Raw genomic sequence first — 16,129 nt, 5'->3', positions numbered from 1 at the left:
CTCTTTGTGTGTCTCTTACTTTCTCTATCACACTGCTTTTTAAATAAATTCAATTAAAAAAATAAGTTGTGGTCTCCATGGTTATCATGCAAGGAGAAGAGGATTTATGAGAAGTCTAAAAAAATGTGTTCATTACTTGGAATGTTTTGTTTTGTCATGTTTTGTTGTCTGGAACTCAATCACACAACCCAAATGAACTGTAGAAGTCTGGGAGGTGCAGTTTTTCTGTGTACCCAAGAAAGAAATGACATAGCTGTGCTGAGTACATAACATTGTCTCTGGAATGACTTACCCCTAGCTCTGAACCTTTGCATGTATATGCTTCTAGCTATGTATATGCTTCCCCGCTAATGTCCCCATTCTTGGTAACTGAAGCCCACTCTGATGCCTCTCACTAGACTGTCTAAAACATGTCCTTGAGCACAGGCTGCCCTTGACTTTGTGTTCTTTGTGCAGGACTATACATCAACCACTTTCGGGGAGTCTCACCAAGGCTGCCTGCCTTGAATGTGATTGTGCGGAAACAAAATGTTAGAGGTGTCCAAACTGAAGGGCCCTCCAGAGAATACCTGGCCTGTAGTTATCAAAGTCAAGGGAAGACCAAAGGACTGGGCGGAGAAAGAGAAAGGTGTTAGCAACCAGCCACAATCTGGGATTCTGGGTTCAACCCTTTGGCTGTCAAAGCATTTACAGGGGCCATGGTCAGAATTTATGTGTGGTCTGAGCTCCAGTTAGTGGGAACACAGCAAACATGTCAGTGTGTTGGAAACACACACTGAAGTATCCGGAGGTTAAGGGGCATCCTGTCTGCAACTATTCTCAGGCGGCTCAGAAAATGAGAGTTCTTTGTGTCACACTTGGAACTCTTCTGTGAGTTTGTCATCTGAAAAAATAAAAATAAAAAAGGCAGGATGCCTGTTGGAAGAACATGTCAATAGCTCTTCAAGTGCACACAAAAGGCACATTTCCTAGGCAAGCCTCCTTGGTTGCCCCCTGTGGCCCTTCCATGGTGGTTTCCCCATTCGTTGTGACTGCTGTGTGATGGCCTGTTGCAGCCATTTTTCGTCCACCTTCTTCCAGAGGATCCTGGTTTTGTGTGGGTTCTAAGGGCTCCCTGCCTGGAGGACAGATCATTGGTCTGGGCCAGATCTGACATTGTATACACCATGCACTGGCCTCCTGGTCCCAGGGAGAGAGGCACTGGTCCTTTCAGATCTACTTTCTAGCTGAAAAGGACAGGTAACACATTTTTTTAAAGATAGGCTGAACTAGGCATGACAATGGAACCCCCCCCACACACACACCTGACACTCATGGGTACTGGAATTGGGAATAGGCCTGGCTGGTCCAGGCTGCAGCACCCATAGGTGCACGCAAGAATAAGGTGTGAGGCAGGCTGGGTTGCAACATCCACCAGCACACAGAGGCTGAGACAAAGGGGGAAAACTATGCTGGGTAAGGACCTAGCAACCACTGGCACATGTGAGATCTTGGTCTGGGAATGTGCCTCGTGGGGGAACTTGGGGAACTCCCTTGCTGGGTTGTAACTCCACTGGTGAGCACATGATTCAGGCCTGGGTGTTGATCAGGCTGGGCAAAACCGTTCCACTTGTTGGCAAGGGTGTTGGCTGATTCTGGTCCTGGGAAGTACAGATGGGACAAGTCTGGGGCAAATCTTAACACACTGGCATGTGCAAGAGCCAGAATGGAGTATGGGCCATGCTGGGCTAGGCTATCACATCTACCAGTTTGCATGAAAGGGATGGGAGCAAACTGAGTAGGGCTGTGCTGAAGCACCCACCAGAGGGTTGGGACTCCACATGGGCCACACCAGGCCAAGCTGCAGCATCCAATGGCAAAGGCCAAGATGGGGAAATGGGCTATGCAGAACTGGGTTAGAGAACCACTGACGTGCACAAGATCTATGGCTAGGAGCAGGCCTGGTTGGGGAGCTAAGGGGACACCTGGCTGGGTTGTGGTTCACACTGGTAAACATGAGAGCTGAAATAACGGTGGCTAACTGAGCCAGACATGCCTGTAGTATACCTCAGCATAGGTGTGGTCTGCATCTGGGGTATACCAGACTGGGCTAGGCTCCAGCACCTGCTGGTGCCCACAAGAGCCAGAATGGGTTTAGGATGGGCTGGGCCTGGTCTCAGCACCCACTGAACCATGTGAGAGCTGGGTCTGGGGGTGGACCAGGCATGGCTGGACTGTAACACCCAACAGTAAGAATGGGTATGGACCAGTCAGGCAAGACCACTGTACCTGCCAAGATAGGAAGTGAGCCAAGTCAGGCTGGGCCAAGAACCCACCTGCCACTGGTAGGTGACATGATAGAGGAGCTTGTGGAACTCCTCTGTCAGGATGCAATCCCCGACCAAGACTGGGAGCAGCCCAGACCAGGCCAGGTTACAGTATCTGCTGGCATACATGTGGCTCAGGTCTGGAGGCAGGCCAGTTCATAACACCCACTGGCAGATGTGAGAACCAGGATAGGATGCAGGACAGGCCAGGTTGGGCCACAACAATGACCAATTCACATTAAGGCTGGGACTAGGGGAAGCTTAGACCAGGCCAAGCTGCAGTACCTGCTGGCAAATATGGAGGCAAGGTAGGCCATGCCAGGCTGGGATGCAGCACCTACCAGCACAGACTAGATCCAGGATGGGGGGAGGCAAGCCCAGCAGGGGAGCAGCAAGGACTTCCCTGCTAGGCCACTCCTCTCACTGGTGAGTGTGACAGCTGAGACCGGGGCAGATCAGGCTGGGCAGGGCTACAAAACCCATTGGCCTACATATGAGCTAAGTTAGGGGGAAAGTGACCGTATCCACTGGCACGTGCATGAGCCAGAGTAGGTGCAGGCTGTTCAGGCTTTGCAACAGGATCAGTTGGAAAGTGCTAGGCCTGGGGGCAAGTCCTGTCAAGCTAGACCACAAAACCACCTGGAAAGTGCAAGATCCGGGATTGGGAGTGGGCCTATTAGGGAAACTGAGGGCACGCCTCTGATGGGCTTCAACTCTCACTAGTAAGAGAACCAGAACTGGGGATAGACCTGGTTGCACAGGTGGCAACACTCGCCAGCTTAAGTGTGGACTAGATAGTGGGGTTGGTTGGGCTGAGCTAGGCTGTAGCACCCATTGGTGTGCACAAAAGCCAAATGGATTGCTGGACAGACCAGACCAGTCTGCTGTACATATGGACATACACAAGAACCAAGGCTGGGGTGGGCCTGGTGGGAGTTATTGGAGGGGGTTGTCTCTCTGACTAGGCTGTAGTTCCCACTAGTATACGTGAGAGCTGAGTGTGTGGTGGGCAGATTTGGGCTAGGCCACAGCATCCATTGGCTTTTGTTAGAGATGGGGCTGCAGACAGAACTGACCCAGCAACTGTAACCACCGCTTGTGTGTTTAGGCTGATGTGGATGACAGACTGAACCGGACCCCATACTGGCTAGCACACACAGGAGTCAGGTCTGGGGTCACCTCAGACAAGGTTTCTTGCGGGGAATTCTCACAGTTGAACTGCTGGACTTAGAATTCCAACCACGGAGAAAATCACAGGATCTGTGGTCTGACCATGGAGTGCATGTGTCAGAACTGGGTCTCCTCAGTCGCTAAAGGCGGTGCAGTTGACTGAATGCCCAGATGCACAAGGGGGATATAATAGTCCATTGGGGCCTGCAGAGGATATCTAGTACCATGGCAGAGGTTGGAGGGCAGAACAAATTGGTTAACTATCCCAGCCAAGCATTGATAACAAGCATCTGGGTGAAACAAATGGACCTTAGAAAGATTTCCTCATTCTTAGAGCAACAAAATCAACAGCATTTCAGAACTATTGAAACCACTTGAACAGTGTCCTTGGAGCATGTTCCATGTTGGGAACCCTAGCACAACATTGGGTGGTTGTCCCCCATCTCTGGGTGGTGATGCAGCTGGGATGCCGGGCGTGGCTTCTCCCCTTCTTTCATTGCTTCCCCCGATACAGGAAGAAGCAGAAAATGGGAAACAATGGTCTCATCCACTTTCCTCTATTCCTCAACTCTTTCTATCCTAATCAGTGGTACACATGGACATGCATCCTTCTCAACTATGTAAACATCATCAAAAATAAAAGAGAGAAAGGAAGAAAAAAAGAAAAGAAAGAAAGAAAAAGAAACAAACAAAGAAAGAAAGGAAGACAGACAGATAAACCCTGCAGGGCCTGACACAATGGCTCAATTGGATAATTCTCCATCTCCATGGATCCCATATGGGCTTCAATTCATATCCCAGCAGCTCCACTTCCCATCCAACTCCCTGCCTGTGGCCTGGGAAAGCAGTCAAGGATGGCCCAAAGCTTTGGGACCCTGCACCCACATGGGAGACCCAGAAGAAGCTCCTGGCTCCTGGCTCCTGGCTTCACATAGGCTTAGCTCTGGCTGTTATGGTCATTTGGGGAGTGAACCAGCAGATGGAAGATCTTTCTCTGTCTCTCCTTCTCTCTGTAAATCTGCCTTTCCAACAAAAATAAATAAATACTTTTTAAGAAATTAAAGCTGCAAAACTTCTGAAAAATGAATTGGGAGCAGGGAACGCCAAGTTGTTTTGGAGGTCAAACTTTGTAACCAGAGAGGTGGGTAAGCACATCAACATTGCTTATCCCAAGTCTACTTGCAAATAACCTTGGCTTCTGTTTAGGGAAGATTCAAGAGGAAGAGGATGGCAGCCAAGGGCCACCAAGGCCTGAAATGGGGCGTCTTCCTGGAGTCCTTCTCTGTATCCTCAAAGGGTACACTCTTGGGGTGGATGTTTGGTGCAGTAAGATGACTGCAATCCTTATCAGTGCGTGGACTTGACTCCTTGGTCCACTCCTGATTCCAGATTCTTGCAGATGCATACCTTGCGAGGCAGCAGAGGCTTGCTCAAATTCTTTGGTCCCTGTCACCCACATGGAAGAGTGGACTGAGTTTGGGGCTCCTGGCTTTGACTCCCAGATCTGTCTGTTACAGGAATTTGAGGGGTGAACCAACAGATGGGAGATTCTCTTCTCTGCTCACCTCTCTGCCTGCCTTTTAACAAACTAAATAAATAAGCAGGTACAGGTACAGTATTAAGGTAAAAGGACGCTATGTGACTCAGTTCCAGTCAATGAGACACAGGAGCAGTCTGGAGGATGAGCTTTTTCTACCCATTGAAGGGATACAGGGTACAGAGAGGATTTTCTTTTCTCTCTCTTCCTTGACAGTTAGGGATGCTGCCACATGAGACTGTGATTAAGTGCTCTGGCAGCATCTTTTTTTTGTTAAAGATTTGTTTTATTTTTTGGAAAGGCAGATATACAGAGAGAAGGAGATACAGAGAGAAAGATCTTCCATTTGCTGGTTCACTCCCCAAACGACCACAACAGCCAGAGCTAAGCCTATCTGAAGCCAGGAGCCAGGAGCCAGGAGCTTCTTCTGGGTCTCCCATGTAGGTGCAAGGTCCCAAGGCCTTGAACCATTCTCTACTGCTTTCCCAGGCCACAAGCAGGGAGTTGGATGGGAAGTGGAGCTGCTGGGATATGAATTGAAGCCCATATGGGATCCCGGGGCGGATGCATGGCAAAGATTTAGTCACTAGGCCATTGCGCTGGGTCCTCCGGCAGCACCTTGTGACCATGAAGTGGACACTGAACAAACTGCAGGCTGCAGAGGCATCTAGAAGCAAGTTACACAGCCTGAGTCATGGACCAGCTCAGGAATCACCCTGCCCCAGATTTTAGCTACTTGAGAAAAACCATTTAAAGCCACTTGGGCTTCAGTATTCCATTGTTTCTTCTGGCAGGTGCCTCTCACATCTATCAGGGGGACAACCCTGTGCACTCCACACTGGTATGGCAGGACGATTTCCCCACTCATCTCTATAATTTCCCCACCATCAGAGTCACGGGGTGGCTCCTCTGTACTTCCACTGGGCCCTCAGGCAGAACCGGGAAGGTGGAGGAGGAGGAAGAATCTCTCTATCACCCTCATGGTCTCAGAAAGTTCATAACCATTTACATCCCTCATCTCCAGTTTCCTCTGACATGGTAGAAGACACTCAAGGTTAAGGGTGGGTCCCAGGCCAAGTCTCTGCCTCACTTCCCTAACGATCTGAGTGCATCTCTGAGGCTCATTGGTTTGACCTGTGAAGTGCACAAACTGATCTAGCTTTCCCTGCATCCCAGGGCGTAAGCCTCTTACTGCCAGCTGGTGCCTGACAGACGTCATCCCATCCAGACTTTTTCCTCAGAACATCAGCCCCAGGATGCAGGTTTTATGAATGTTTGGTTTACAGACAAGAAAACAGACTCACTGAGCATCAGGGATTTGTCCAAATCCCATGTGTGCAGATCTGTTTCTGATACAGTGTCCCCTTCAACCCCCATTCCACTCCCTGCTCCTGCCCAAGTCCCAGAGTGGCTAGCAACATGGGTCAGTAAACGTGCAGTTCAGGGCTACAGGAGTCCATGAGGGTAGGGACAGTGGGGAAAGACTTCCTGGAGGAAGAAGAGAGGGTCAGGCTTTGAAGATGGGAAGTCACATGCCCCAGAAGGAACTGAGTTACAGCCTCAGCGATTGGGAGGGATAGAGAAGCGGGGGATCTGGGGCTAAGTCTGGGTAAGGGAGTGGCACACAGGGTGGGATGGGTGACAGGTGAAACCTGGGTTAAACACCAAACTCGAGAACCAGACAGCTGATTGCCTCCCAGCTTGGTTACTTTTCCAGATGCATAGCTCACAACAAATTATTTTCTCGGGGCCTCAGTTTTTGCATCTGAAAATGACAAAATGGGGATGATAATAGCACATAGCTGGTAGGATTGCGCTGGAGATGAACTGTATCAGGTAGAACCAGAACCAGTCCGGGAAGCATCATGATCACAGCTCTCACTCCCTGTCGCACTCCTCTTTCTCTGCAGATTTTATGAACTTCGATTAATTGTCATTGCGTTTGAAATGAAGGGAGACCCAGAGAGAGATAGACACAGAGAAAGACATGGCATTTACTGATTTACTTCCCCAGTGCTCCAAACAGTTGTAACTGAGCCAGACTGAAGCCAAGAGGCAGAAACTCAAGCCTAGCCTCCCATCTAGGTGGCCGGGTCTCAGGTACTCGGGCTACCACCTGATGCCGTCAGGGCATGCTTTCACAGCAAGCTGGAATTGGATGCTGAGGTGGCACTGGAGCTCAGGCACTCCTATATGGGATGCGGTCATCCCAGGTGCCTCTTTACCACTGTCCAGTCACCTGCCTACTCCACAGATTCACTTGTCCGTTCTGGAACACGCAGGAGCACCTAGGTGTACCCCACCCTTGGAGGCCTTGAGTTTTCTGCCCCTAGGCCTGCACCCCCTCCTACCTCCCAGCTAGCCCCAGCCCTCCTTCTCCCTCCCCACCTTGTACGTGGAGGAATGAAGAAAGATAAGAACCAGCAGCTTCAATTAAAACCGAGTCGCTTGAACAATAATGGAAAAGTAATTGAGCTAAATTGAAATGTAATTGGAAAAAAAAAACAGCCGTGGCTTAACGTGGGTTTAGAAACCAGGCTGGGGTAGGGGCCCTTCCAATCTCCTGCATCCAAATCTCCTATCTCTTCCCCATTCCAGGGGGTCCCCCACAGTTCTGGGTCACACAGGCAGCTCTCTTCTTCCTAAGGCCCCTCCATTTATGTCTTCCTCCCAGTGCCCTGTCCCCAGTTTTTGGGTTGCAGTCAAGGACAACTTTGCATGTGCACTTCACACACACACACACACACACACACACACACACACCCCAATGGTGGGTGCTTAGCGTCCCGTGGGTAGAGGGCAGGGAGGCTGCTGAGTGTCCCTAGGCGCAGTGCCCACCACAGCCCCTCTCCCTACCATGGACTCTTCCAGCCCCAGAGTGAGCAGTGTGAAGGCAGAGAAATACAGTTCCCACGCACATAACCCTCTGCTGACGTCCCTCGACACCCTAAGAGCTCAGTTGTCCACAGAGAGAAAAGTGAATGTCCTTACTTCTGACGGCTCCATCCACCAACCAGGGGCACTGGATCCTCACCACCCGCCTTCCTCCTTTCACCCTCCTGGACACTCACCCTCTTCCTTTTTTCCCCTGGTTCCTTCTAGTTTCTGCTAGGGCCTTGCAAGGTCCAGCTGGAGGCCAGGGCTGGGACAGCAGGACCCTGCCCAGCTCCCTAGAGGTCTTCATTGCCTTAGAAGCTTGGTAGGGACCCTTCTGGGGACCAAAATGACTGCATCCTAGGACATGGGAGGCAGCTCGGGCTGGGCCCAGGAAGGAGAGGACGTGCTCACGGCCGCCTGGGGCAGGGCTCAGCATCCCTGTCTCCAGATACCCATCCAGCCCTGGTCATGGTACTCAAGAGGATGAGTAGGCAGAGACCTGAGTCCTTAACTCCTCCTTCTCTCTATCCTGGAACTCAGCCCTGCCACCCACAGAAGCTGGGTCGCCCATCCCCACCACCCTGCCATCTCTCCATCTCTTCCCACCTCTCCCCTCTGGCATGGTGTGGGGGGGCAAATGGTGGGGGGGAAATCAGGTGGTGAGGGGGAGGTGCCTGTTTGGGTTCCTGATAAACTCAGGAGTCAGTCGGCGTGAAATGAAGAAATATGGCTCCCGGTAAATATTTATTTTCTATCAGAAATTAGCAAACCAAATGTAATTAAAAACAACTGTGTGTGCCTTCTCCACTCCCATCTCCAACCCCAAGTCTAGCAAATGACATCTCGGAATAGTGAGTCATAAAGAGCGAGTCCTAATTAGCAAGCGGCGGTGGCTGCTGCGGAGGCTGGGGATACGGGGGAGGGGTTGTCATCCAGACGGCCCCTGCAGGGTCCTTCTCTCCGCTGGCCCCCACCCAGGTCTGAGAGGATCAGATCCTGAGCAGGGCCTGACAAAGGCAGAAAGAACAAAGCAAGACCTCTCCTCAGGGAGTCTGATGGGGGAGGCTCTGCCTGGCCCCCATGTACCCAGGGGTGGTGGAGCTGGTGCTGGGGTATGACCTGGGCTGTGAGAAATCAGCAGACTCTGATTCCCCCACTTTCTAGCTGTGTGACCCTGGGCAAGTCGCTGTCATGCCCTGAGCCTTGGTTTCCTCGCGTATCAGATGGAGATGGCAAGGCTTACCCTGCAGATTGGACACAAACGCAGCAAGCCCTACTGTGTGCAGGGTGGCAGGGTGGAACAGTGGCCCACACAGATGGCACAAGGGTCATGAGACCCCCGTAGGCAGTAGGTGCTCAGGAGTCAGGAGCAGCTTCTCCCACCTTCTCCATCTCACAGGAGCCCCAGCGGCTTCCTGACAGCTTTAGCTGGGTGCTCATCACCTACTATGTATGGTTCTGTACCGTGTACTGCTTCCTCTAGGTGGCTCGGCCACAGGTCTAAGCCCTGTGCTGCCCGGGATGGAGCACAGGTGGCCTCCTCTGTCCTGCCCATCCCAGGGTTGTGGTGGTTGCACTCAGCAAGCATTGGACACTCATCTCCTGGAACTGCAGTTTCCCTCTGGCCAGCTCCCACTCTGTGCCAATGCCTGCCAAGTGCAGGACAGCCTGCTCCCAGGACCTATGCCACCTTGTCAGTTGGCTTCTTCTAATGCAGATAACATGGAGCTGACCACATCCTGCACCAGCTGGTGCAATGCACCAGCCCAGCTTCTAATGGCAAACATTAGGACCTCTTGGACCCAAACCATCCTTCTACGCTACTAACTGCCACCTCCTCTAGGGTGCCTATCTGGATTGCTGAAACTTGCTCAATTCTGTCTCCTGGACCTGGCTACTTGTGGTTCTGTGTAAACCCTGCTTTGGATACTTGGCACATGTGCCTGGCACAAAGGGGAGTTCTGTCCTACTTGCCTAAGCTTCATCTGCACAGATGGATCCTGCCTCCTCCAGGCCTCTCTTAACAGCTGTGGGGACTGAGGCAAGTTGTTTAACTTCTGAGCTGCAGTGTCCCCATCTATAAGCCATGGATACAAATACTAGAAACTCCTCTGTCTTATTCTAAGAACTAACGGAGCCAAGACAATTTGTTTGTCAGGATTCCAGGCAACACAATGAGGCTAGCAGATAGCTTTGCCAGTGGAGGACAACTGTTACATGAGCATAACATAATATGAGATGGGCACTCTCCTGCTGGGGAACTGACCCTACTCATCCAGCAATGTGATCCTAGGAGAGGGTGTTTAAATCCTGGGGGCCATGCTTTAGTCAGGAGAAGTATGAGCACATGTGCTGGGCCCATTCACAATTCTCTGGGACTTCTCAAATGAGCAAAGGATGAGCGTTTAACCTAGTGGTCAAGATACCTGTGTCCGACACAGGAATGCCTGGGTTTGGTTCCCAGCTCTGGCTCTCAAGTCCAGCTTTTTGGTAGGGCGCACTCTGGAAAGCAACAATCCAGGTAATGGAATCCTGGCTGCCCACCTGAAGGATCTGGATTGAATTCCTAGCTTCAGCCCCAGCCAAGTCCCAGCCATTGCACATATTTGAGGAATCAACCAGGGAAAGGGAAGAATCTCTCTCTCTGTCTCTCACTCCTTCTCTCCTCCCTCTTAAATAACCATATTTTAAAATGCATCTGGGGGCAGCTCAGCCCCTGAGAATGGAAGAGGAAAAGGGGTGTCACCAGCAGCCATACTTCTTGTGTCTGACAGTGAGGGAGGATGGAGACCAGGCAGAGGGGGGCTGTGCCCAGAGATCTCCTGCTTGACATCCTTTGACGATGGGAGAAAAACTGAATCCTTCCCTTCTATGCCTTGGTTCGCTCACTTAAGTCAGATCTCTGTCACCTGCTCCCTCACGGAGTCTTGGCCAACAAGGAATGAACACAAAACCATCTCCCCTGCACCTGCTAGTGTCAGAAGGCACAGACTTGCAGGTAGGGTGGGGTGGGGAGGGGATGGGAAGGGGGCTGTCCTCCTTCCTCACAGGGGATGTCATAGAAAGGACTGCAACCCCAGGAGGCAGGAGTCTCCCAGAGGTGAGAGAGCCACCTTCAGGCCAGGTGGACAGGCAGCTGCTATTGTCCTGTCCCTGGCTGTGGTTCTGCTCTATTCTGCAGATGCTCAAGGGGAATTGCCTCCTTAATTGGCTCTCCTCTCCAACAGGCTGTAATGAGGCCCAACTTCATTCCAAGGGTGCTTAACCACCCTCGAGCATCACTGCATGCCATCTGCAGCCCCGCCACAGTCACTGCCCACGTCATAGGAGACCCAGCTGGAAGGCAAGGGAGGAGACAGCAGCCAAAGAAGAAAACAGGAACGGGGAGCCTCAAAACATGAGGGAGAGAGCCCCGGTCTCAGTGGGGAGACACAGCCCCGTCCTCAGGAGCCCCAGTCTGAGGGGGAGACACAGCCCCGTCTTCAGGGAGCCCCAGTCTCAGTGGGAGAGTCGGGCTCCATCCTCAGGGGACCTAAAGTTTGGCGGAAGCCCTCAGGCAGGTCATCGTTTAAAGAAAGACACCACTGTCCCATTGTGGATGCCCCAGGACTGTGAGGAAAGATGCTCTGCTTCACTTCCCACAAATGCGCATCCACTGAGCAGCTCCTGTCTATCCTGTTGTTTCCAGTAGTGGGTCAAAGTTAAAGCTGTAAACAAAAAGAACAAGCCCTGCTCTCAGGGAGCTCCCATTCTAGCAGGAAGGACTCTCCCCTCCCCTAGGCAGTCCCAACCCAGGCTGCTGGTGTGGAGAGATCTTCATCCTGCTGGCTGCTGGTAGCAGAAACTGCGGGGGTGAGTGGGGGGGAACCCAGCCCCTCTCCTGAGAGCCCTAATGCAAACATCAAATGTTCACTGCTTCCTCTTTGGCAGCCTGTGCTCTGGAGTGCTGACTGGCGACAGTTACATTCCAGGAATCTCTGGGCTCCTGTTTGAAGTGACCTTTTCTAGCTGCCCCTACACCACATTGGTAAGAGCAAGGGAAGTGTGGTTGGGTGAACAAGGGCGCTGGGTTCTGTCTGCACAGCGAAGGGAGAGGGGACACAACTTAGAACTTGCACTCTGTCCTTGGGTGAGACTTGGTGTCCCCTGTGGTTTTACCTTGGCCGCCAACTCCAGGACAAGGACCCCGTCTCCTCCTGTGTCCATCCTCACATGTGGCACAGTCCCAAGTTCATTCAGAAACTAGAGATTGATTTGACCAGTTCCAGTGTGATGTGTGGCAACCACAGCAGTTTCACATAGGATCATTTTACTTACTCCTAGTTCTGAGCCTGAGCAGTGTGGATTGTGCTCTTGTCTAGCACCCTCCTGTGACTGCAGTGGCTGGCTGGCGGGTATAGAGGGATGATGGCTGCAGGTGGACTCACGCTGAGACCAATCCAGAGTTCTTTAGCTTATCTGCAAGAAGAAATCGACAAGAGGCCAGGGATCAACCCTGACCAGGTTTATTGGGAGCTTGTACTTGAACACAAGAGAGATGGCACCATGGGAGGAGGATCCACCAACTGGCTCTCTGAAGGTCACACTGGGCTGGCTATTCTGGGCAGAGAAGCTGAGGAGTGTCTAACAGGATGGTCGGGATTATTTTGCCTGTAGGGTCCAGATGTTTTCAGTTTCTGATTGGCTAGAAAGCTGAAGATGGATACATAGGCTGGGCAAGGTTTGCTGTAGTGAATCCTCTCTGTATCCCATTAGTGCTGGCTGCTGCCTGACCTTTGTGTTACCAGCATCCAGTAGGATAGTGTGGCTCCTTCACAGGGATATCTTAGGGTAGAAAGAGAGTGAGAAAGGGAGTTGCACATCCCTTCCGGCTTAGGCTGGGATGTTGCACAACATCATTTCTGCTGTGTTCTATTGGTCCAAAGCAGCCCAAGAGTGGGCATTTGGCCTAGGAGTTAAGACACCAGCTAAGCAGCCCCTGTCCCATATCAGAACCCCTGGGTTTGATTCCCAGTCGTGACTCCCAATTCCCATCTTCCTGCCAGTTCAGTCTCTGGGGGAGCCGCAGTGGGGATGATTCAAGGAGCTGGGTCCCTGCCACCCACATGGGAGGCCTGGATTGAGTTCCTGGCTACTGGCTTTGACTCCAGCACAATGCTGGCTATTCAATACATTTGGGGAGTGAAGCAGAAACTGAAATTCTGCATCTCAATAAGCAAAAAAACAAATAACTAAAAAGAGCTCAGGGGCAGGTGTTGAGACACAGTGAGTTAAGTCACTGTTTGGGAAGCCTGCATCCCATTTCACAGCACTGGTTCAAATCCTGGCTTTTCCACTTCTCATCCAACTTTCTACTAATGTGTTTAGGAAGTCTCTCTCTCTCTCTCTCTCTCTCTCTCTCTTTCTTTTCCTCTGTTTCACTATGCTTCAAATAAGTAACTCTCATGAAAAATAAATCAATCTCAAGAAAAAAAGAAGAGCTCAGGGTAGCTGCGAAGATTAAGCATGCCTTATAGGAATCCACTCTGTCAACATGGAGACACAGACAAACCAACAAACAAAAATCTATGGCTCTGTATCATTCCTTAATAGCAAACAAAGCACAAGACCCAAAAGGAACCACTTCAAACTTCTCCCATTTTGCAGGTGAGAAGAGTAAGGCCTAGAGACAGGAAGTCAAGTCTGCAGCAGAGCCTGCAGGATCTAGGCTCTGCCTCTCCCTCTGGACATGATGCCACTTCTCAAGGCAGAGTCACCGCCCACATGGTGTGAATCAAGGACCAGGGATCATTCTGAACAACCGAGGGGAGCAGGGCTCAGTGACTACCTCCATCCTACCACAGCCTGCCCCCTAATTTCACACCAAGTGCAGAGAGCTGGGTAGTTACTAGCTAAGTGACAACAAGTAGACTGGTGAAGTGGTGAGCTCTTGGTCATTGGGCAAAGCCCAAGAGAGGCTGCAGGAATACTGCAGGTTGGACCCTCAGTGGCCATTGGAGGCATGACCACAAGTTCTTGTCTCTGCTCAAAACCTTGACAATTCCTGAGACAAAGTTGATTCTTCCCAGCCAGGAAGGGCCAGAACTGGAAACCATTGCCATGGAGATAAGGGCAAGGTGTGACCTTGGCAGGACAGTGCCCCAATCCCCAGGGATGGGGGTTGGGAGGAGTGTTCCAGCTGGCAGAGATCTGGGTGGATCTAAGCACTGCCTACCTCCCTGTGTACAGACCAGGAGTCATCAGGATGCTGTATGCTCCCCTAGCTCCACCTGTACCCCCACCCCATTCTATAGTCCCCAAGATGGGAGTGTCTGCTCAGGGGATGAGGGGGAGTCTAGCCCATCCAGTGCCTTCCATACTCAAAGCGTCAGACAAAGAAAAGGTCTCAAATTCTCCTCCTAGAGGCCAGAACATTTGGCGCTCAGCCCAGGGTAGAGGGGGTAGCCCCAGTGCAGACCCTACCAACCAGAAACCTCCACCCTCACTTCTCACTCTGGGACAGGTGGCCAGGGCAAGGCAGCTCAGGGTGGAGGGGCCTAGCTGAAGAAGCTCTCTGATGCTCCTTGAGGGTCAGGACATCCCCTCTCTGGGGCCATTTGCCATTTCTGCGACCCCTCCCTGTAGAGCACCATCCCTATCCTTCTCTTTGGTTCAGTCCTCCAGTGCTCCTGACTCCCACCCCAGCTGCCAACAACTTCCAGACTCAGCCAGCCTCTATCCCAGACGTTCTGTTCAATCCGAGGCCACCGATGTGGAGCAAGCTGCCCGCCCCTGGGCACTAAGCCCGGAGCCTGGAGTCTGCCACCTCCACCCTTCCACCCATGGGCTCTGCGCCCGCGTCTACCTAGTGCTGCCAAGTCAGGAAGGGAGGGTGTCTCCGTTCTGCCACTGCCTCCCCTTGGAGGAGGTGGGGCTGGGTTCCCAGGCTGGGGATGGGACGTAGGGTATAGGTGGTCTAGATCATGGCTGCCTCAGAGCTGGGGAGGGGACATAGATGTGAGTCCCAGAAACAGAAGCCAGACTCCACCTTGTAGGGGGACCCCTTTTCTCAGCATTGCTGTGGAATATCCCATACTTTCTCTCTTTTCTTAAGAATATTTATTTTTATTGCAAAGTCAGATATACAGAGAGGAGGAGAGACAAAGAGGAAGCTCTTCTATCTGTTTATTCACTCCCTAAGTGGCCACAATGGCCGGAGCTGAGCTGGTCTGAAGCTGGAAACCCAGAGCTTCTTCTGGGTCTCCCATGTGGGTGCAGAGTCCCAAGACTTTGGGCTGTCCTTGACTGCTTTCCCAGGCCACAGGCAGGGAGCTGGATGGGAAGTGGACCACCGGGATTAGAACCAGCACACATATGGGATCCCAGTACATTCTAGGCAAGGACTTTAGCCACTAGGTTACCATGCCGGGTCTCCCACTCTCTCTTATCACTGGATCCTGGAGCTGGAAGGACCACCAGTGCAGACTGCCCCCTCCCCCACTCTGCAATCTACAGGGTAACTCCAGCAAAGACAAAGGTCTGCCTTAGTCCTTATTGCAGCCAGGGCTAGAGGCTCACCCGTCCCACGGCAGCTTTCCTCCCCTGCCTCGAGCCCAGCCCCTGTTTCTCTTCACGATGGAGTCAGAATGCCTCCTGACCCTGGCCCTGAGGCTAACATCAGTGGGGTCAGCATGGAGCCAGCAGACTGACGTACAGGGCTCCCTAGGGACACAGGGCAGAGAAGCCAGCAAGCACTGGAGGCGGATGCTGCGGGCGCCAAGGAGCTGATGTCATAACAACATCTGCTCAGGCCTCAGCAGGAGGGATGTACTAGCTAGATTTTTTAAAAGAACTTCTTACCAGGAATGAGGCAGTAAGACAAAGCAAAGTGGAAGGATCCTGGAAGGTTCTGGAAAACTCCTCTCAAGAACTTGAGAGAAAACCCCTGAATGCTTCTGGACAAGGGTCTGAGAGTTCTTCAGGCAGCTTTCTGCCTGTAGGGTTTGGGAGAAGCCCCCCCAGCTGGCCCTCCCAGTGCTGCCTGTCTGTTGCCATGGCCCCCACTCCCGATTCAGGGGAGGCTGGGGGAATGCCAGCCCTGCACAGGGGCTGCCCAGGAGAAACGGAAGGAGAAGCAGGGTCCCTGGCTCACCCACAAGTCCCCTGATCTCTTTAAGTCAGGTGGCTGTCTTCCTTCTTCTGTACTCCAGGCTTTCTGACCTCCCTTGGAAATAACCGCTCCTTTTAGAAGCCCCCCAGC

Source organism: Ochotona princeps, chromosome 1 (genome assembly GCF_030435755.1).
Source record: "Ochotona princeps isolate mOchPri1 chromosome 1, mOchPri1.hap1, whole genome shotgun sequence".
Classification (NCBI taxonomy): domain Eukaryota; kingdom Metazoa; phylum Chordata; class Mammalia; order Lagomorpha; family Ochotonidae; genus Ochotona; species Ochotona princeps.
Note: the sequence above shows the minus strand (reverse complement) of the source record.